The sequence below is a fragment of the Macrobrachium nipponense genome, chromosome 16 (genome assembly GCF_015104395.2).
Source record: "Macrobrachium nipponense isolate FS-2020 chromosome 16, ASM1510439v2, whole genome shotgun sequence".
NCBI lineage: Eukaryota > Metazoa > Arthropoda > Malacostraca > Decapoda > Palaemonidae > Macrobrachium > Macrobrachium nipponense.
The window spans coordinates 45,305,208-45,329,502 of record NC_087209.1 but is presented as its reverse complement, the minus strand read 5'-3'; positions in this window follow the sequence as shown (position 1 = coordinate 45,329,502).

Below are 24,295 nucleotides of genomic sequence, written 5' to 3'. Positions count from 1 at the left end.
CTCTCTTTGGCTCTTGCCCAATAATTTGTGCCATCCCCTTGATCTCCAAGCTCCTGGGCCAAGGGTCAGACGGGTTTTCATTCTTATACAAGAACGAAGGGCTTAGAGAACACACCGCATTATGTCCTCTAAAGCCAATATGTTTGATGATAGCTTAAACCTCACTAACCCTCTTTGTCGTAGCTAGAGTGGTTAGAAAATTAGTCTTTCTGGTCACGAGCTTAAAGTTTGCAGAAAGGAGAGGTTCGAAATGCTTTGACATCAGGAACTTCCAGACTACGTCTAAGTTCCATGCTGGAAGCTTCGATTTAGACAGTTTCGAGATTTCCACAGACCTCAAAAATCGTGAAGAGCTTTGTTGTTCGACAGATCCAAATCTCTGAGTCTAAAGGCCGTCGACAACATACTTCTGTATTCTTTAATAGTCGGTACTGCCAGCTTATCCACATTCCTCAGACGGAAAGGGAAGACGGCAATCTAATTCACAGAGGCCGAGGTAGAGGAAAAGCCATTCTTCCTGCACCATTTCCAGAAACGGCCCAATCCGATTGGTACACTGCAAGATAGGAAGCTCTTCTTTGCCTTGGCAATCGTACTTGCCACTAGTCTTGAAAAACCTCTCGTTCTGGTCAACTTCTCGATAGTCTGAACGCAGTCAGACTCCGAGCGGAGAGGTTTTGTGGTACCTCTCGAAGTGGGGCTGTTAGAGTAGAGCGACTTTCTCGGGAAGGGTCCTTGGAAAGTACGCTAGAAAGGACGTGACCTCTGTGAATCCAGTCTCTCCAAGGCCAACATGGGGCGATCAGTGTCATCCTCGCTCCCTCTGACGCCGGAAATTATCTTATTAGTTCTCCTAAGACTTTGAATAGGGGAAAAGAGACTAAACATCCATCCCTGTTCAATCCCATAGGATGGCGTCTATTGCTACCGCTCCCGGATCGAGAACAAGGGAGTAGGCTAGAGGAAGCCTCTTCGTCTTCAACATTGCGAAGAGATGTATCAAAGGATGCCCCTAAAGTCTCTACAACTCTCGACATACTTCTAAGCGAAGAGTCCACTCGGACGTCAGTAGTTGCTGCCGTCGATCGAGAAGATACGCACGGATGTTTTGCAATCGTGCACGAACCTCTTGAGGATCGTGACTTTCCGTGCCTGTGCTAATAACAGGCTCTCTCTCGTGAACTTGAACAGGGACCAAGAGAGTGTTTCTCGATACTTCTTGAGATATGTGAGAGCTGTGGAATTGTCCGAGTTGATCTGGACCACTTGGCCAAAAACTCGTTCTTCGAAGAACTGGAGAGCCAACCGAATTGCTTCCAATTCTTTTAGATTATGTGCCAGGAGATCTGTACCCCTCTCCAGATGCCTGGCACCCTCTCGCTATCACCTTAGGTGATCCTTGCCCTACTGAGAGATGTTCAGAATCATTTCTAGATCTTCGAAGTTATTTCAGTTTTCTGGCAGGAAAACTGGAGAGGTCTGAATTCCAGTCTATTCAGGGAAATAAACTTCTCCAGCGAGGAAATGGTCCCCAGCAGACTCATCCATTCCCTCACCAAGCATGTTTCTGTCCCCAATAAGGCTGCGCTTTGCCTAAGCAGGTGTGCATTATAGTGCTATGCTGCGGTAGACTCATACAGAATTCTGTTACAGTGCGGTAAACAGAACCGAAAAGGTCTAAGAGATATCTCTGTCGAAAAAATTCTCGCAAAGCGAAGGCGATGTTCATTCATGCATGCTAGAATTCCCCTCAACCAGAGGCTAAAGTCCGTGATTGTAGGGCAGAGATACGGTTAGTCAGTCAATCCCGCAGGAGAAAGACGCAACCGACCGCGCATGGCAGAGAACCAGCTGGTACTGAGCTGCTAGTCTACAGTGACAGCAGTCTACGTTCGCCGTCGCACTACTCTGCCTGAGTTGCCAGCTACATATTCCATTCTACGAAGGAATAGGTTTGTTAATATCATAGAGTAGAAAGAAACTCTCACGCAGGTATCTTTAAGCAAAACAGATTTCGCTAAATACAGAAGCTGAGTTGGTGTTGTTGTAACAATAACTTAAATATATAAAATGGAAACCGGAAACTCCTGGAAGGTTGCAGGGAGTACCGATTAAATGCAATTAGAATAATAGTCCTCTCGGTTGCCATCCATAAGAGTGACTACGGTATGCGTATATAACTTGAATCATACAATCGCTTAATAGTAATATGACGCAAAGGTAAAATATGTAGAGTATTGTAGTCACTTGGACAGCTACCTCCCTACTACATTCTTTCCTCGACGAGGAAGAGAGGGAATGGAAATCGACTGTCTTCGTTCTCTTAGCTAAGAGAACGAATTAGTATTAGTCGAAGGAGATCCTCAAGTGAGAACCGAGAACCAAAGAGGACAGCTCAAGCTTCTTATGTTATTGGACAGAAGACGTCATGGACGTAGTCTACAAGTCTTTTTCCTCGACGAGCCTCTGACCAATGAATGAGAGCTCTTCTGAATCTTGTCAATGAGAGCTTATCCGCTTACGCGATGAAAAGTTATTGAGATCTTTGTCAATGGTAACTAACCCATTTACGTGACAGAATTTTATATTTCGTCAATGGGGGGTTACCCACTTACTTGACAAAACGTTTAGTATTTTGTCAATGGGGGAAACCCACCAATATGACAGAAAGTAATCCAGGAATTCGAGCATATAATCTTCCCGATTCCTGTAGAAATTGAGGAAGGGGCAGGATTCCTGCTCAAAGACTGGGCTTACGACAGGTAGGACCCTAAGGTTCCCCTTCGGCAGCGCAGTCCCAAACGCAGAAGAGGCGTCTTATGACACCGAAATCTGCTTCAAGTTTACTAGAGTCCATATCAAATGCCCGCTCTCCCGCTTAATCTCGCTGGAAGTAGAGAAAAGGAAGTCTTGTCTTGCGCTTTCCTGGAGTCCATCTAGTCATGGATTCTATTGAACGCTCTCTTTGTAGAAAGCGAAGTTATCTTGACGAAACCAGGTGCCTTCCTCGTCTTCGACGACGTCAACTGCGAGGGAGGAGAGCAAGGGACAGAGGGCTGAAACTCGTCCGCAACCAAGTCTAACAGAAGGTGGGTCGACACCTTGACATCTGAAGATGATGACGAAGCAGTCTCTTCTTCATTCGCAGGTTGCGAGTCGCTCGAGGATTCTGTCTCCTCTACGGGAACAGGAGAAGGGTCCTTAACAGACCGCAAAGCAATCAAACCCTGAGGCCCCCCTCGTAAAAGGGGATCTCCTACTTGAAGTAGGGTTCAAAGACGAAAGTCGGGAATGCTTAATAGCAACTCCGAAGCTTTGCGAAGTTCCGGTAAAGGAACCTGCTGTGGAGCGTTCTGAAGAGTGTCCTGTGGAGCGTCCTGAAGAGTGTCCTTGCAGGCATCCTGCCGAACGTCCTGACATGCTTCTGATGAATGTTTCGGTGTGCAGGGTGTCGAGCGTCCTGAAAAGCGTCCTCGCAAGCGTCTTGACGAGCGTCCCGATGTGGAAAGCGTAGAGTGTCCTGGGACGCGTCCTCGCTAGCGTCCTGAAGAGCGTCTCGAAGAGGAGAGCGACGAGAGTCAAGAAAAGCGTCCTGGTTAGCTTCCTGATGTGACGCTGAAGACACTGAAGTGTTAAAAAAGGCAACCTGAGAGGCGTCATGGAGAGCCGCGCGCCGCTCCTGAAGCGTGCGAGCATTATAAGAAGACGTACGGGGATCGTCGTCAAGACAAGCCTTAAGGACCTTTCTTACCTCCTGACAAAGGCGACGGCCGCCTGTGCGACATCTTGCGTCTTTGTAAAGCACATGGACACTTCCAGAAACCGCTCAAAAAGGAACGGCGAGCGTTCTGAAAGGCATCCTTGCGAGGGCCTTGCCGAGCATCCTGATGCATAGTACGCCAAGCATCCTGAAAGGAGTCCTCTCGAGGGTCTTGCCGAGCGTCTTGATGTATAGAACGCCGAGCGTCCTGAATAACGTCCTTGCGAGCGTCTTGAAGAGCGTCCCGAAGAGGAGAGCGGCGAACATCCAGAGAAGCGTCACGGAGAGCTTCCTGGCGTGACGCGGCCGACACAAAAGCGTCAACCCGAGCAACTTGAGAGGCGTCCTGGCGAGAGGCGCGCCGCTCATGAAGCGGGCGAGCGTCATAAGCAGATGTACGGTGATCGTCGTCACGACGAGTCTTATGGACGTTCCCAACTCCTGACAAAGGCGACGGCCGCCTGTGCGACATCTTGCATCTTTGTCACGCTCATCGACACTTCCAGAAACGCGCTCAAAAAGGACGCCTGTGTGTTCCTGGATGCGTAAGCAGGATCTAGAAGGCGACGAGCGAGGAGAAGGGGAAGGAGAAGGAGACTGCCTCGAATGCTTCCTGCTGCAACTGGGTTCTGCCCCTCTCTTGGCAAAAACGAGGCCAACCGTTGTTGCATGGCTAGAAGAATCTCCTTAGATAGAGAAGATTCACGATCAGAAGGGCTGATCCTGTGAGAAGACTAGGGGCGAGGGGACATCTTCTTCCTTCTCACAGTAACAATGTTAGAGCGATCTGGGCGCTCAAAAGCATCCTGCTCCGATGACGTCCTATTTCTCTTCTGCGGTGGAAAGTCGTCAAAATGTTAAGGCGAAAATTGCAATCGCATGACGAGAGAGAGAGGACGTGAAGCGTCCTCTTCTATAACCTTCTGTTTAGAGGGCGCGAGTCCTTCCGAGAGCTCCAACCCCTGCACGGGGAGGACGCCTCGGAGGACGAAAAGCAATTCTTCAAGATTCGTGCACGTGCAGGATCTTTGGCAGCCTGGGAAGCGTCTTCAGGTCCTGCCGAAGGAACGCCAGATCGATGGGGAGTACCCGTAACCCTCCTTCGGTTTTTGACTTGCCCACTCCCTAAGTCCTGGGAGTTCGACAGAGGTCTAGACCTAGAGGCGTTATGGGACCGATCTGACTCCCCCTCCACAACACTAGGGGCACTAACAACATCACTACACTCACAACACTGATTGGAGAGCGAGCACTTTAGATTCCAAGATTAGGGATGGAATCCACAATAACAGAAAGGGCATTACCTCTCGCAGACACGTCTTCAAGGCCCGTAGGCCATACCACAGGGTTAGGCAAAATAAAGTCTACAGGAGGTTAGTAGGTTCATTACCCTGACTTCTGTTTACTGATGCAGTCTTGGAGGAAGACCTCCTGATTCTATGACGCTCTAATTTGCGTACATACGAATCATACGTCTTCCCTTCGGAATCAGTCAAACATCACACAAATTACATTGATCTTTCAACAAAGAAACATGTCTCGTACACCTCGTGCATACAAAGTGAGGATCTACCGAAGGTTTCGGTAGCCTCACCTTACCCCTTGCAGACAACAAACTCTGAAACTAGCCGAACTAGATTCAGACATCTTATGCAAAGAATAATCAAATTCAAATCAATCTATGATAGCATATGCCTAGCCACAAAATCCAAGTTAATAAACCAAAAGACAATTAGGATACTTAAGCGGCAATGAAGTTTCAAAATCCCAAGACAGAGGTACTGAAAATGTTATTGTTATGATACAATAAAGTTTGTTCATACTTACCTGGCAGATGTATATATAGCTGTATTCTCCGACGTCCGACAGAACTTCAAAACTCCCGGCACACGCAGTGGGCGGCCAGGTGGTTAGTACCCATTCCCGCCGCTGGGAGGCGGATATCAGGAATCATTCCCATTTTCTATTCAGATTTTTCATACCACTGTCCCCTGAGGGGAGGTGGGTGGGTACTTTAATTATATATATCTGCCAGGTAAGTATGAACAAACTTTATTGTATCATAACAATAACATTTTGTTCATGAAACTTACCTGTCAGATATATACTAGCTGAATCCCACCATTGTAGGTGGGAAGGGACAGAATAGAAGGATTAGGAAACACCTCAAGTGCAGATGATTGACATCTTGATTCCTTACCTGTTAGCATAGCTGACTTCTTGATTACTGTCACCGAAGTCTGCTTTTGCTTTACTAGAGTTGCCAACAAGGTAGTGACCTGTGTAGTTGGTGCGCTCTAGATGATCTGTCAACGGGGGCGTGACCACAATGTGACTAGACCATATTGACCATACTGTGAGGGCAACGAAGCTAAAAACCACCACCTGACCTAACCTATCGAAGTTAGTCCCTAACTTCTAGGCTAAAGAAAGAGAAAACGCCTCAAGCAACCAACCCTTCAACCATAAACCAACACCAAAATTAAAAAGCACACCTACCACCCCTTTTCTATAGGATAGTATTTGTGCTGCTCCTGCCACCCAACACCATTTCTGCGGATATGTATGGTCCTAGCGACTCGCAGTTCTCATATGCCGTCTTCAAATCCCGCAGGTAATGTGAAGCAAACACAGAGTTGCTTCGCCAAAAAGTAGCGCTAATGGATATCATTAAGTGCCATATTCTTTCGAAATGCCATTGAAGTCGCAACAGCTCTCACTTCATGGGCTTTTATTTTCAAAAGCTTCATATCACCATCCGAGCAGGACCGCATGGGCCTCCCTTGATGGTGCTCCCGTAAAAGAATGCCAGTGCATTCTTCGACATAGGAAAGTCGGGTCTCTTAACAGAAAACCATAAGTTTCTTTTTGGTCTTTTGCATGTAAATTTGAGAGCCCTGACAGGGCACAGGACTCTCTCCTGGCTCTTGTCCGATGAACTCTGTTAACCCCTTGATTTCAAAAGGTTTTTGGCCAGGGTTAGATGGGTTCTCATTCTTCGCTAAGAAATTAGGATCCAAGGAGCACACTGCACTGTGTCCTCTGAAACCCACATCTTTACTAATTGCCTGAATTTCACTAACCCTCTTTGCCGTGGCAAGAGCAGTTAGGAAAATCGCCTTTCTAGTAGTGTCTCTCAATGAGGCAGCATGCAGAGTTCAAAGGGAGCCGACATCAAGAACCTTAGAACTACATCAAGGTTCCATGATGGAACCTTCGGTTGTAGTACTTTGGTTGTCTCAAACGATCTCAAAAGATCGTGAAGATCTTTATCATTTGTCAGATCTAATCCTCTGTGGCGGAAGACAGCTGACAGCTACTCTTGTATCCTTTTATTGTGGGCACTGCTAGTTTGTCCACATTTCTCAAATGCAGGAGAAACTCAGCGATTTGGTTCACAGAGGTCGTGAGGAGGAAATACCTTTCTTCCTACACCATCTCCTGAAGACAGCCCACTTCGACTGATAAACTGCTCGAGAGGAAGCTCTTCTCGCATTGGCAATAGCCTCTGCCACTGATCTTGAAAAACCTCTCGCTCTGGCTAACTTCTTGATAGTCTGAACGCAGTCAGACTCAGAGCGGAAGAGTTTCCGTGGTACCTCTCGAAGTGGGGCTGTTTGAGAAGATCGCTCTCTCTGGCAGGGTTCTCGGGAAGTCTACCAGAAGAGACATGACCTCTGTGAACCAATCGCTTGAGGGCCAAAAGGGGGCGATCAGAGTCATTCTCGCTCCTGGGCGACGCCGCAAACTTCCTTGTTACCTCTCCTAAGAGTTTTTGACGGGGGAAAGGCGTACACATCCATCCCCGTCCAGTCCCATAGGATGGCATCTACCGCTATTGCTTCCGGTCGAGAACTGGAGAGCAATAAATCGGAAGCCTCTTCGTTTTCGAGGTTGCGAAGAGGTCGACTAGCGGCCGTCCCCACAACTTCCATAGCTCTTGACAAACTTCTAGATGTAGGATCCATTCTGTGGGAAGCATCTGATGTCGACGGCTTAAAAGATCCGCTCAAACATTTTGAATTCCTGAAATGAACCTTGTCAGGATCACTATGTTTCGAGCTTTCGCCCATAGAAGGATGTCTCTCGCTATCACGAACAGTGATCGAGAGTGTGTCCCCCCTGCTTTTTTATGTAAGCGAGAGCCGTAGTGTGTCCGAGTTGATCTGGACAACTCGGCCCACCAATCGCTCTTCGAAGAACTGAAGAGCCATCCGAATAGCCTCCAATTCTTTTAAGTTTATGTGCCAGGACCTCGTTTTCCCCTCTCCAGAGGCTGACACTTCCTCCTTTCCTAGTGTTGCTCCCCAGCCCACCATGGAGGCGTCTGAGAACAACACTAGGTCGGGGCTCAAAAGCTTGAGGGACATCCCTTCCGAGAGTTTGGTCGGATCTTGCCACCACTTCAGATGATCCTTGACCGCTTTTGAGATAATCAAAGTCGAGTCTAGATTCTTGTCTTTCCAGATTTTCTGCCATAAAAAACTGGAGTGGTCTGAGGTGCAACCTCACCCCCCAGGGAAACAAACTTCTCCAGCGAAGAAATGGTTCCCAGCAGACTCATCCATTCCTTCGCCGAGCATGTTTCTTTCCCTAAGAAGGCTAACACTTTCTCTAAGCATCTCTGCTGACGTTCCTTTGATGGAAAAGCTTGAAAAGCCGCTGAATCCATCTGAATCCCCAGATACACCGATGGACTTGCGTGGGGAGCAGATGGGTACTTCTCGTAATTTACTATAAGGCCCAGGGCCTTCGTCAGCTGTAATGTCGTCTGAAGGTCCTCCAGGCACCTTGACTTCGAAGGCGACTTGATTAGCCAGTCGTCCAGGTAGAGCGAGACTCTTATCTTCGATAGGTGAAGCCATTTCGCCACATTCCGCATGAGGAAAGTAAAAACCATCGGCGCCGTACTCAGACCGAAGCACAGAGCCCTGAACTGGAAGACCTGCCCTTTTAAGACGAACCTCAGGAACTTCCTTGATTGGGGATGGATAGGGACGTGGAAATATGCGTCTTGAAGGTCCAATGACACCATCCAATCCCCTGGTCTCAAGGCCCCTAGCACAGACTGAGAAGTTTCCATCCTGAATTTTTCTTTCTTTACAAAAATGTTCAGTCTGCTGACGTCTAGGACAGGTCTCCATCCCCCAGACTGCTTCGGAACCAGGAATAACCTGTTGTAGAAGCCTGGGGACCAGCATCAGGACTTCCTCTACGGCATTCTTTTCCAACATTTGATCTAGAAGGTCGAGTAAGATCTGTTGCTTCTCTGACTGGTATGCGGGCGACAGGTCTATCGGCTTCGTGCTCAAGGAGGCGAGAGAGGAAAGGGATCTTGTATCCTCTCTCGATCACATCTAGGGTCCAGGTGTCCGCCCTATCGTCCTCCATGCCTGAGCAAATAAGGTGAGTCTCGCACCTACATGTGCCTGAAGGGCAGAAACGTCAATTTTTTCCCTTCTTGATAGAAGAGATCTTACCTCTGAAGGACCCCCTTCCTCTCCAAGAACCTCTAGAGGAAGGTGCTCCACGAAAGGGCTTAAATTTCTTCTTGGGTGCTGGAGCTGTTGAAGTAGAAGCCTGAGGATAGGTCGTCTGGAAGATTGAGTCAAGAGGTCCCTTGTTGCTTTTTCTTGCAAGTTTACCGACAGATCCTTAATCATGGACTGCGGAAATAGGTGCGTAGAGAAGGGGGCGAATAATAACTCCGCTTTCTGAGCGGGAGAAACTGCTTTCGCCGCAAAGCTACAATAGAGAGCTCTCTTCTTTAGCAGACCTGTAGCAAATGAGATGCTAACTCATCAGAGCCATCCCTTACTGCTCTATCCATCAAGCTAATACACTCGAAAGCTCTTCCAGCGAAATCGAGTCTTGACTCCTCGATTGTACATCCAAGCGCCCCGAGGCACCAATCTAAAAAGTTAAACACCTCTAGCGTCTTAAATAACCCCTTGAGGTGATGATCAGTCTCCGTCATTGTCCAGGAAACCTTAGCCGATGACAAATAAGACTCCTTGGAGCGTCCACCAAATTGGCGAAATCTCCTTGAGAAGAAGACGTGCTTTCAATCCTGTTTTCTTCTCCTGTTTCGTACCAAGATCCCAGCGGCTCCTCCCTTTCAGCCTAGATGGAGGAAGTGCAACGAAGTCTTCCCTTTAACCTTCCTTGAATCCATCCAATCCTGGACTCTCTTAAACGCTCTCTTCGCAGAGAGCGAAGTGGCCATCTTAACGAAGCCAGGGGCCTTCCTGGCCTTCGATGAGGCAAATTGTGAAGGTGGAGAGCAAGGAACGGGCGCTTGAAAATTATCTGGGAACAATTTCTTAAGTAAATCCGTCAACGTCTTATAGTCTGACGACGCTGACGCATTTTGGTTCGTCATCATCAGTAGGGCAGCGATCACTAGACGAATCCTTCTCTCGGCCATCAGCGCCCTTCAAAGATCGCGATGACTTTCGACACTTTAACATGAGGAAACATCCTGACGTTTTTCGGACTCAACTGTTGATCGTCCTGGAAAGCGTCCCGATATGCAAGGCGCCGCGCGTTCTGAGAAGCGTCCTGCAGAGCGTCCTGATGTGTAGGACGCCGTGCGTCCTGAACAGCGTCAGCTCGAGCGTCTTGTTGAGCGTCATGATGTGTAGGACGCCGTGCGTCCTGAACAGCGTCAGCTCGAGCGTCTTGCTGAGCGTCATGATGTGTAGGACGTCCGTGCGTCCTGAACAGCGTCATTTGGAGCGTCTTGGCGAGCGTTTCCGCGCGTCTTGAAAAGCGTCTTCTCGAGCGTCCTGGTAAGCGCTTCGTTGCTTAAGACGCCGAGCGTGATCATCACATGCAAAGCTTGAACTTCCGATATTGATCCTTGAGCGTTCTCGGCCTTTTGACAACGCCGCCTGTGCGACAACTCACGTCTCTGTCAAATTCGTCTCTCCTAGACGCCCTTTCATGAGGAACGTAATCACGTTCTCTAATGCGTCGGCTACTAGGAGGAGACTCAAAGGCCGAAAAACGCGGAGTAGGAGCTGGGGACTGCCTAGTCCTCTTAACAGGCAGCCACCTATCCTTCCTTCGATGACTAGTTTCTGCCTCTTTCTCTCAAAAAAGGAGGCTAACTGTCTCTGCATTTCCCAAAGCATTTTCCTTGAAGGGGAAAGTTCTCGATCAGGAGAAGGACTCATCCTGTGCGAGGAAGATGGGCGAGGGATGCCCTTTCCTTCAACTCAGGAACATGCTAAGAGCGACTTGGACGCTCGAAAGAGTCCTCCCCTGATGAAGTCTTGTTCCTTTTCTGTGGCGGAAAAGCTTCAAAATCTTCAGGTGACGAATCTACGTAATGATCAGAAGGACGTGAAGCGTCCTCTTCTCTGCAACCTCTCTTAAGAGGGCGACAAGGGCGACGGCCGCTTGTGCGACACCTTGCGCCCCTGCCTCTCCCCCGAGCGTGCTCTCATGAGAGGTCTCCCCCCTGCGTCCAAACCTCGACCTCCGGCGAGGAGAGGAAGTCTCGGAAGAAGAGAAGCACTCTTTAAGTATCGTGCCCGTGCACGAACACCGGCAGCCTGAGATTCGTCCTCAGTTTCTGCCGAAGGGACGTCAGACCGGTCATTAGATCCCGTAACCCTCCTTCGGCTTTCGGCTTGCCCTCTCCCTAAGGCCTGGGAGTCCGGCAGGGGCCTAGGCCTAGAGGCATTATGGGACCGATCTGACCCCCCTTCCACAACACTAGATGCACTAACACTTTTATCACAATTCACATTTGACTGTAGAGCAATCACTTTAGATTCCAAGGCGCGAATCGACTCCATGATCGTAAATAATACGCTTCCTTCTGCAGACACTTCCTGATTGTTCGAGGCAATACAACAGGATCAGGTTGAAATTACTCTACGGAGGAATTAAGGAGAATTACATCTACCTTGACTTCTACTCACAGAAGCACTACTAGAGGAAGACCTCCTGATTCTATCACGCTCAAGCTTTCTCACGTAAGAATCATATGCCTTCCATTCAATTTCAGTCAATTGCTCACACTAGATGCATCTATCATTCAACATACATACATGACTACGACATTTCGAGCACACTGAATGAGGGTCTACCGAAGCTTTCGGCAACCTCACCTTACATTCATGCACCTTACACACCCTGAAGCTAGCAGAGCTAGATCCAGACATCGTAATCAAAGAAAAGTCAAAGCCAAATCCAAATCAAATCCACTATCACGTATGCCAAGCCAACAAGCCAAATCAAAACCAAAAGTCAATCAGAATACTCAAGTTAGCACAAGAAGTTTCAAAATCCTAGGCGGAGGTCTGTAAACAGTTGTTTACCGACGGCCGCAGACAGAAAAATCTGAATAGAAAATGGGAATGATTCCTGATATCCGCCTCCAGCGGCGGGAATTGGTACTAACCACCTGCCGCCCACTGCGTGTGCCGGGAGTTTGAAGTTCTGTCGGACGTTCGGAGAATACATGCTATATATATATCTGACAGGATAAGTTTCATGAACAAACAGATGTTTACAGTACAGTACCGCAACAGAGAAAATCCTGAATAGCAAAATGGGTAATGGTTCCTGATACCCACCATCCCAGCGGCGGGAATGGGTACTACCACCTGGCCGACCACTGCGGTGTGCCGGGAGTTTTGAAATTCTGTCGGACTTCGGAGAATACAGCTATATATATATCTGACAGGTAAGTTTCATGAACAAACAGTTCTTTCCTATAGCTTTTTATTCACGTAAACTAAAGCCCTCTGAAAGTAAATATGCAGTAATAGGCAAGGAAGGGCTTGGTATCATTAATTCACTAGTACATTTTAAGTTCATAATCTACAGCTATCCTGTTAAAGTCCTTACTGACCATAAGTCCCTTACCAAGTTTTGCAAAGCTTTAATCACAGTCACAAAGGAACTCGGTGGCATATGATCATTCAGGTCTTTGGAGCCAAGTTAAGATATCTACCTGGGAAAGCGAATTTCATAGCTGACGCATTATCCCGCAATCCCGCACCATCCTGCAAAGAACTCGTAGTTGGACTAAAAGATATAGAAACATCCGTACCTATTGTTAAAAGCGTATCTGAACAAGAAAATTCATTAACCCAAGAGATAGTGAACATTGAATACCTGGGTTGGGGCACTGAACTGTTACAAACTGAACAAAGCAAGGGTCAGCAGCTAAGCAAAACAATAAACACTTCGAACGGAAACCCTAAAGCAAAAGTATACTTAAAAGTATGTGTAGCAGAATTATGTAATCAAAGGTATTATATGTAGGTCCGTGACGAGGAAAACCCGAAGAACACAGCAGGTGACTAACGACCAGGTAGTAGTAATACGTAATCTCTTTCATACAAATCGTCCTAAACTGGTTCCATTCCAATCCATTACATGGTCATCCAGGGTTCTCTATTATGTCACAGAAAGCCAAATCACTATTTTACTGGCCTACAATGCTTACAGAAATAAAAAGCACATAACTAATTGTAACATGTGTCATGAAAACAAGGAACACACTAAGACACTTGTCAGTTTAAGGGCCTATCCCGTGCCAAATCAGTCCTTGAAAGAATACACGTAGAATTATTAACAGAGTTACGAGTCTAACAGAGGAAATAAACACCTCTTAGTGTTAATAGTTGCCTTGACACGTTATATAGAATTAATAGGACTAAAAAACAAACATCGTAATTGAGTGCGCTAGGAATATTTATGAGTGCTACATCAGTAAACATGGAATTCAATACATGATAATCTCTGACTCGGGTGGTGTAAATCAATAATAATTTCCTTAACTCGTTGTGTGAATTCCTTTCCATTAAGAAAACCAATACCATATTTCATCAACAAGAGTCAATCGGTTTGGTAGAATGGATAAATAAGAAAGTGTCAATATCTTACGAGTTACACTCATGATACTGGATCCGAACTGGATTATAGCGGTTCTCGCGGTTTTAAATACCTTTATCATTCATATCTTGTATCTATAGAAATGATACCGCAAGTAGCCTTATATGGTAAGCCGCTAGAACACTTTTCCACATATTCAGGCCAACCATTAATGTATCAAAAAAAAAAAAAGGTATGGATACAAGTGGAGTCGATATAATACACTCCGTAAGAAGTTGGAAGGGTTAAAATTATAATAAAAAAGGAATCACGATAAAATCAATAAGCAAAACGTAACCATATGTATTAGGGCTTGTGCCTTGTATGATAAGGCGCCCTATGAGGTAATGTTAGACTTGCGATAATCTTACGCTAAGTGGGTTGGTATTGCACTTCCATCTTCAATGGAGTGTCTGGGGGTTTGTAGATCACTTACGAAGTCGGTATTATCTTGTTGGTTATTACGACGATGTGTTAAACTCATGTTGGTTCGGTGAGGAGGTTCTTGTAGAAAACACTAAGTATAAAAAATTATATATTCTTCTGAAGTTTTACATGGTGAAGATCAGGTATGATTGTACAAGTCTTCTAATAACGATAGCTTGATCGCTTCTGCCAATGATGATGGCTAATCCTATTCCTCTACATGATAAAGCTTAGGTAAAGAGGTACAGGTCTTCTAATGACGATAGCTAACTCTGTTCTCCTGTTCTACATCTCTGTTCCAAGTTATGAAGGAAGCAGACAGTAGTTCGAACATATGAGCATACTTACAAATGACATAGTTTCATACGAACACACAATCAAAATGAGACACGCTACAGATCACGTAGGCCGTTTGAATTATAGGTCGGGGTAGTTGTCTCAAGCAGGGAGCTTGGACTGTTTCAAAACAAATGAATGACCACAGATGACGGCATGTCAACTTAGCCTACATACTTATTGTATACGTCATCTTTAGCGTCTCTAGTCTGATCACATTCCTGCAAGCAATCTTTTATATATATGGACTAACATTCCATATTTTTATTATGTAAACACTTACATATGCAGTAAGTGTTTATAAAATATCCAAATATATATGCGTAAAGATTTGAACTCTAACTTAACGCTTAGTTTAGTAGCATTCAGTATTCTAAGGATATTAATGACAAATAAGCTAAAAGTTCAAACACATATCAAAACCTGCTAGCATATTGTCTGTCCCAGTGGTTTATATTCATAGTCAATGAAAAAAAAAGCGAGAGATTTAAAAGTCAGGAAGTCTACAAGTGAAAATGTATATCTATGTGAATAATCCTATATGGATCTTACAAGGTAAATAATATATATAAAATTTGTATGGAAACCTTTTTCATTAGTTTGAATAAGGAATATCTAATTTAACATAAGTAATTACAAATATTTTACAATCTTGCAGGTTTCAAACATGAAACTAATATTATATTGTTCAATTTTGGTACTGTTTTTTCAGATATTCTTCTCGTGTGGGTGGAGTATTAAAGCAAAAAATATCCAATTTATACATGGTTATCATTTGAAAGTACCAAAGTCATATTTATTACAGCGAGTAACGTAACTCTTAAAGCTGGGTGAGAGCAATCTCCTGCCAGGTGATGATGTCATCAGTCCTAAAGGTGCCGGGCGCATTTGCCGAATCACCATTGTTCCTTTTAACCCCAATAATCCGCTTGCACAGGCTTCATCTGTAGTTGAGTGTTGTCTCGTGCTTGTAAAAAACAAGCCAACTGGAGAGGAATGCTTAGCATGAACTTCTCATGGGCAAGACAGGTCGTTAGGTACAAGTGTCTATCCGCGGTGCAATGCAAGTTTAGTTAAGGAACCGCAATAGTTTTAAAATTAATGAACAAAATAAGCAAATAGAATTTCTATAACATCAAAATGAATTAATTTTTTTTTTTAACCTCATAGACAATTACAGTCAATGAATCAGCTTATGACATTGGTAAACGGACACTTAGAAGTATCAGGTCATGGGTATGAAAAATTTACTTGCACGCTAGCATATTACAACTCAAGTAGATCACATTCATGGGAAAATGTCACATTTTCTTGAAAAACCCAGTTATATAGAAATTAGTTACATAGTGGGTTCTTTCGTAGCATCTCCTGCCTAAAAATTAACCTCTGAGGACGCGCGCAAGAAAATTGAATATGAACCTTTTGTTAGGGGCACATAGGATCGGATTTTATCACAGCTTAATTTCAGTAAGCGTAGAGAATTACAGAATCATGATTAATATTCTCTTTGACTCTTATGTTGCCTGGCAATCTTACAAACAGCTCCGTTTCCCACTTCTTTGTCTAGTAACTTACTACCAGTAATATCAAATTTTCTTTGGGATTCGTATTGATATCTGTTAATATGGATATTTTTACGGTTGTCAGAAACCTGGATAGGTTTACTCATTCTTACAATGCCATAGATAAAAAAGTTTGTACAGCCGACTCTTTTGAATTCCATAAAATATCAGCGAATTCATGTGGGTTAAGTCTAGTCCTTAACAGCTTTCTCCCTCCCGTATTTGGATGTTGTCTGAATTTACTTTGCCCTTGTGACAAGTATAATTTCACTTACAGGCTGATTAACAGAACCTGGTTACAGTACCCTGCAGTACGAGATTGTCTACAACTCCCAAAACCTGTTCGTCGCTGCGGACGACTGCAGTGAAATAACAACCGCCTACAATGTGAAGGGAATAAGCACCATCCTAAGTGAACAAGGTTATTTCGTGGACTTCTTGGACCGACACCCGTATCCCGTCATTAATCTCGTTTTTAATGCGGAATGCTCCGGCGGCTGTCGGAATTGACTACAAAGGGACATACTTCCGACAATTACAACCAAGGAGGATATTCAACTCTATGTTTGCTGGTGCAGGACTCGTGCTGGGGTTGACTTTATTCATCGCGAACGTATTCGTATGGCATAGGATGCAGAGGACAAGTATGGGCGCAAAATAGAACGTCGGACCCTGCCCAGGCAATTTCCCTTGTTTTTAACCATTTGGAATTGGCCATTTCATTTGGCTATAGGTGGTTGTCTGGAACTGTGTAATGGACGAAAAGTTATTCGAAACGCTAGTTAATGTGCAGTGGGTATATCCTCGGTCATGTACTCCATATATAAAGTATCAGTATTAGCCATTTATGTTAATCAGTTGTATTAAGTGTACATATATTGATCATAATTATATGAATCATTACATATATGTATAAATAAATCAGGTAGCCTATAATCAATCTGTTACCTTTTATCTTACCAATAACTGCAGTTAGTATATGGGTTAATGAATCAGTTAGTATATGAGTTAAAATTTCAATTACTATATCAGTTAGTATATGAGTTAAAATATCAATTTCTATATCAGTTAGTATATGGGTTAACATATCAGTTACTATATCAGTTAATATATGGTTTTTATCACTTCATATATGATTTTTATCAGTTAAAATATGATTTTTATCATGTTAATCTTTAAGTTATGCAATTATCAGGAGTACATTAGTATTTTCTGTAGCATATGTATCTTAATGAGTTGAAGTGGAAAAATGTATCATTATATATCACGTGATCATTATTATTGACGAATATTATCATATGCATAGGTCTCATATCTTATTACATGAATCTGTATTTGTGTACACCATGAATTTCTTTTTTACTTATAAGTATTTTCTATATATCTATATATATTCACATAGTGTCTGTATAAGTCAAATGCAAGTCAAGCTTGAGTAGTATTCAGTGTTTGGTTTTGTAGCCGACCGAGCATTTATGTAAGTGCTACATAAGCAGAAAATATGGAATGCTATTCCGTATATAAAAAAACTAAAACTATGATTAATTAAAACCAGTGACCCAAGAGGTCAACCAGTTTGCTTGCAGGAATGTGATCAGACCAGATATGATAAAGTAGCTAAGATGAAGTGTTGTAATCAGTCAGTGTCTAGTTGCCGTCACCTGTGGTCATTCGTTTGTTTTGAAAACAGTAGTCCAAGCTTCCAGCTTGAGACAACCACCGTGACCTATAGCTCAAACGGCCTACGTGACTTGTAATCTATATCATCTGTGTGTATGTTCGTATGTTCGAGCTACTGTATGCTTCCTTTATGATTTGTAAAAGAGATTATAGCCAGAATTCAATCAGCCATCATCATTGGCAGACCTGTACAAATTTACCTGATCTTCATCATGTAATCTCAGAGAATAGAGATATTTTTGCACTTCGTGTTTTCTACTAGAAAGCTCACATCAGAAAGAAGATATTGAATGAACTTAGAAATTATCATCATGAGTTTGAAACATCTCCGTCGTCATAAGCAAAGAAGATATTGACTTCGGAAATTATCATCGAAATCCAAGACACTCCAATGAGTATGAGAAGTCATAACAAACCGACCTTAGTGTAAAATTATCGCAGGTCTAAATAACCTCACAGGGCGCATTATTATACAAAGGCATGAGACCTATATATATATTTGTTTTCTTGACTATGAAAAGGCTTTTGATCGGGATAGACCTTAAAAGGATACTGGAACAAATAAATATCGATGGGAAAAATCTAAGATAAATAAAGAATTTATATTGGAATCAAGAGACATCAGTGAAAGTAGAAAATGATGAATCAGACTCGGCACATCAAGAGAGTTGTATGACAGGGCTGCGTGTTATCACCTGATCTCTTCAATTTATTTAGTAAAATGGTAATGAGAGATCTCAGAGATATGGAAGAAATTAAGGTTGGAGGAATCAATATTAATAATATCAGATATGCTGATGATACAGCACTTGTTGCAGACTCCCATGATAAACTTCAAGCTTTAATCAGTACTTTGCACCAGTCAATAAATACTAACAATAGATATAAGAATTAATGCTGAAACAGTTTTAATTATTTAGGACGTACTGTCACAAGTGATGGAAAATGCAAAAAAGAGATCATGAAGAGAATATCCATGTCAAAAGATGCATTTGGTAGGATCAAGAAATTAGTCACCAACTCGAAAATATCTATGAATCGAAGGAGGTTTGTGCAATGTTTTGTTTGGTCTGCATTGAGAAGAGGTTACAGGCTACAGAAATGTGGTTTTGGAGAATGATGTTAAAAATATCATGGACAGAAAGGAAAACTAATGAGGAAGTATTAGAGAGTAGACATTGAAAGAGAGCTTTTGGCCTCAGTGAGAGGTAAACAAATGCGGTTTGTGGGTCACATAGTGAGAAGACAAGAACTATAATATCTCTCTCTCACTAGTAAAATCAATTTAAGGAGACTGAGAGGAAGACCTAGACAAACATATATGGATGGAGTGGTGAGAATGACTGGAGGAAGAATGGCTGCAGCTCAGTTGCTTCAGAGTCGGAAATAGAGAGGAATGGCGAGCCGTGATTGCCGATGTCCTTGGGCATGTGGCACCTGGATGATGATGGTATATATATACCATATATACCCACATATCATGCAACTTTTGAAGACCTAATTTTGGTGCTAATTTTAAAGAGATCGCATCATACAAAAGATATATGTAATATTCACATACTAGTATCATATTATGTAATATGTAATATTACCATATGTAATATTCACATACTAGTATCATATGATGAAATACAAACATAATGCATATGTATCTTTTCCATGGCTCTTTTAAAAAGTTAAGCTTTACTTCCACTGCATCCAATAATATTGAATGTATTTTCATATTGCTATGGTTGTACTATAAAATACAAAAATAGCAATCAATGTTTTGGTTTGCAACTGAGGACGATTGCAAGGTAAGCGTATTTTGCTAGATTGAAGTCAAATCAGAGCAATTTTCTTCTAGTTAGCATAAATGCATCTCAAGATACTCTATTGATATGCGACAAGGTTATTTTACGTTATACGAAGTATTTTTAAGTCAAAATATCGATTGAATTCATATCGTTGTGAACGAAATTTAGTTATTTTTTTCGTTAGTAGATGAGGGCATGTTTATTCCGTAAAAAATCAACAGATTGCGTTCACTATTTTCACTTCATTTCATCAGAATACTACGAGCCTTACATATTTACCTTTTATCGGAGTGAACACAGTAAAATGTGTTCTTTCATGCCAAATAGTTTTGATTAAAACACGTTTCTCTCAAATTTTGTTTACAGTTGAGTTTAATGTTACTATACCAAAGTTTCCATGTTGCCGATGCACGATAATAGTCGTTAGCAGATGAACATTCTTTCCTCAGTTTTAGCTACAACTAGCAGTTTAAATTTAGCAGCATATGCCCTTGCCGATCTTTTCTTCATCGAGAATAAGGATATAGTGATGTAAAAATATATCAGTCCTACTCTATTTAACATCATTTGTAACATAACTACAGTAATTTTTTACTATCGCACGATGGTTGAAATGCAAGCAAGCTGCTGTAGTTATCGGAGTTGATTCATAGCAAATCAGCAGGATCTGAAGCTTTACGAGGCCGCAGTAAAGGTGCGTCCTGCGAAGCATCCTTGCGAGCGTCCTTGTGAGCTTCTTGATGAACGTCTTGATCCATAGAGCATCTTGGCAAGCCGCGCGCCGCTCATGAAGCGAGCGTGCATCATAAGAAGGCGTACGGCGATCGTCGTCAACACGAGCCTTACGGACCTTCTCCCCGCTAGCGTCCCTTGCCTCCTGCCAAAGACGACGGCCGCCTGTGCGACATCTTGCGTCTTTGTAGGAGAGAGACGCACGAGGAGAAGGCAAAGGCGAAGGCAAAGCAGACTGCCTGGTTCTCTTGACAGGCAGCCACGAATCCTTCCTGCGACGACGAGGTTCTGCCTCTCTCTTAGTGAAAAACGAGGCCAACTGTTGGTGCATAGTAAGAAGAATGTCCTTAGATGGTGAAGGATCACGTTCAGGAGACGGGCTGATCCTGTGAGAAGACGAGGGGCGAGGGGACGCCTTCTTCCTTCTCACAGGAACCATCTTAGAGCAATCGGAGCGCTCAAAAGCGTCCTCTTCCGATGAAGTCCTGGTCCTCTTCTGTGGCGGAATGTCTTCAAAGCATTCAGGAGACGACTGAAACCTAGGTCGAGAAGGAGGACGTGAAGCGTCCTCTTCTCTAAAACCTCTCTTAAGAGGGCGGCAAAGATGACGGCCGCCTGTGCGACATTTTGCGTCTTTGCCACTCTCATCGAGAGAGGCCCTCCGAGCGCTCCAACCCCGGTGAGGGGAGGACGCCTCGGAGGAAGAGAAACATTCTTTAAGGATTCGTGCACGTGCACGATCCTTGGCAGCCTGGGAAGCGTCAACAGGTTCTGCAGAAGGGACGCCAGATCGGTGGGGAGTCCCCGTAACCCTCCTTCGGCTTTCGACTTGCCCACTCCCTGATTCCTGGGAGTCCGACAGAGGTCTAGACCTAGAGGCGTTATAGGGCACTAACTCGATCACCACACTTCACAACACTGGATTGTAGCGCTAGCACTTTCGACTCCAGGGCACATATCGACTCCATAATAGTTGAAAGGACATTCCCTTCTGCAGACACAACCTCCGTGCCCGAAGGCAACACCGCAGGGTTAGGTATATCAAAGTCTACAGGAGGGATAGAAGGAGACAAAATACTACCCTGACTTCTGTTAACTGAAGCACTCCTGGAGGAAGACCTCCTGATTCTATGACGCTCTAATTTGCGAATAGAAGAATCATACGTCTTCCATTCAAGATCAGTCAAATTCTCACACTCCTTACATCTATCATTCAACAAACAAACATGCCCCCTACACCTCGTGCATACCGAGTGAGGGTCTACTGAAGCTTTCGGTAGCCTCACCTTACACTCTTGCACACGACAAACCCTGAAACTAGTAGAACTAGATCCAGACATCTTAATCCAAAGAACAGTCAAAGCCAAAATCAAAATCAAACCACGATAGCGTATGCCAAGCCACAAAATCCAAATCAATAACCAAAATCAATCAAGATACTCAAGTAGCAATGAAGTTTCAAAATCCTAAGACGGAGGTACTGAAAACAGGTGTTGACAGTACCGGCGACAGAGAAAATCTGAATAGAAAATGGGAATGGTTCCTGATATCCGCCTCCCAGCGGCGGGAATGGGTACTAACCACCCAGCCGACCACTGCGTTTGCCGGGAGTTTTGAAATTCTGTCGGACTTCGGAGAATACAGCTATATATATTTATATATCTGACAGGTAAGTTTGATGAACAAAATGCAATTTTGGACAAATTGTCATTTGTTCCGACACGGGGTACAAACCTTTCGGTCCTTTTACAATAGGAAGACTCACTTCTTGGTGGGAGAAATCTGAGTCTTTTGTGAACAGACTGGTGTTCGCCCAACCTTGGATTGCCTCCCTGGTCGTAAGAGCGAGGGAGGGATCCACGCCTCTGTCCGATTGATCGGGGTGTGCACCGCAGGATCAATGGTCAGACCTCTGGACCAAGTAATAAGAGAGAGGCAAGCGCATCTCTTAATACCAGCAAGCAAGAACTTAATTGTTCCTGTTTGCAAGAGGCAACATAAAGTTATGGGTTTGTCTCTTGTTGGCTTCCACTTCCCCCCCCCCCCCCCCCCCCCCCTTGTTGGGGGAAGTGGTGGATATTCACTCCTATCCCTATGAAAGGGATAGGATGGGGCTCTGTCGAGTAGCTCACCTGCATCTTGTCCTCATCCAGCAGGGTGACGACCGTGTCCCTCTGCCCACAGGTAGAGGAGGAGAAAAAGATGGGGAAGAGAAGCCAGTCACACTCTCATTCACTCATCCATTCTTTCACACCAGGACTCGATGCTGTTTCAGCCTGCATGGGTCTGGGTTAGCTACACAACCTGTTGAGCAGCCACCAAGGGTCCCAAGGAAAAAGTATCCAAGGACCAGTGAGCAATATCCCGAAGGTAGAAGGAGGTGAAGGTGGTATGGTTGGCCCAGACCCCTGCCTTCAGGACCTGCGCCAAAGAGAAGTTCTTGCAAAACGCAAGGGAAGGACCAATGCTCCTGACTTCGTGGGCTCTCGGACGAAGAGCACGGATGTCGTCACTACCATCAGTCTCATACGCCCTCCTGATCACCTCACACAGCCAGAAAGAAAGCGTGTTCTTGGATACTTCTTTCTTGGTCACCCCGGTGCTAACAAAGAGGCGTCGACACTCAGGCCTGAGGTGTCGAGTTCTCTTCAGATAGCGTCGTAGCGCCCTCACAGGACAAAGCAGCATCTCATCCGAATCATTGTTGATGAAGTCCATTAGGGAAGGGATTGTGAAAGACTCGAACCTGTCGTCAGGGATCGACGGTTTCTGAGTCTTCGCAACGAAGTTCGGGACGAAATCGAGCGACACAGATCCCCATCCCCTGGAATGTTTCACATCGAAGGACAGACCATGAAGTTCCCCTACTCTCTTTGCCGATGCCAGGGCCAGCAAGAAGAGGGTCTTGAGGGTCAGATCCCTGTCTGACGACTCTCGGAGTGGCTCGAAGGGTCTTCGAGTCAAACTCCTAAGGACGAGAGTCACGTCCCACTCAGGGGGCCTGAGTTCCCTGGGTGGGCAAGACCTTTCAAAGCTCCTCATAAGCAAGGAGATCTCGAACGAGTTCGAGATGTCCAATCCCCTCAGTTTTAGGACAAGTGCCAGGGTGGCTCTATATCCTTTGACTGTGGGGACTGAGAGGAGCTTTTCTCGGCAAAGAAAAATGAGGAAATCCGCTACCTGATGAAGAGTGGCTCTGAGAGGAGATAGACCCCGTCTACAACACCAACCACAGAAGACGGCCCACTTCCCCTGGTACACAGCTGCAGAGGACTGTCTGACGTTTCCAGCCATCTCTGTTGCTGCGCTACAAGAAAAGCCTCTCGTTCACAAGAGATGGTGGATAACAGCCAGCCATGAAGATGTAGAGACTGGACTGCTTGGTGGTACCGTTCGTGTGGCTGGGCAAGAAGGTTGTGCCGATGGGGAATCTCTCTCGGAGCTTCTGCAAGCAGAGCCAGCAGGTCCGGATACCAAATGGCCTGAGCCCATTTGGGAGCCACCAGGATCATCCTGAGATTCGGGGTGGCCAGCACTCGGCTGATCACCTTGTGAATCGGGCTGAACAGGGGAAAGGCGTAGGCGAAGAGGTTGTCCCACGGGTGTTGAAGAGCGTCCTCTGCAGCTGCCCATGGGTCCGGCACGGCTGAAAAGAAAACCTGGAGTTTTCTGTTGTGCCGGGTGGCGAACAGATCCACGACTGGACGCCCCCACAAGTCGAAGAGCCTTTCCGCCACGTCCTGTTCGGTCCCTATCACCTGATCCCAATGGCTGAGCATGTCTGCTACTACATTCCTCTTGCCTGGAATGTAGCGGGCTGACAGCTCTATCGAGTGAGCCGCGGCCCACTTGTGCACCTGCCGTGTCAACTGATGCAACGGGAGAGACACTAGGCCCCCCTGTTTGTTGACGTAAGCCACTACCGTGGTGTTGTCGCACATCAACACTACTGAGTGTCCCATCAAGCGGTCCTGGAACTCTTGGAGAGCGAGGAACGCTGCCTTGAGTTCCAGGACATTGATGTGAAGGTGCTTGTCGTGATGGTCCCGCACTCCTGCAGTCAGCAACTCCTCCTGAGAACAGCAGCATCTCCGGGGGGAGTGCGTAGG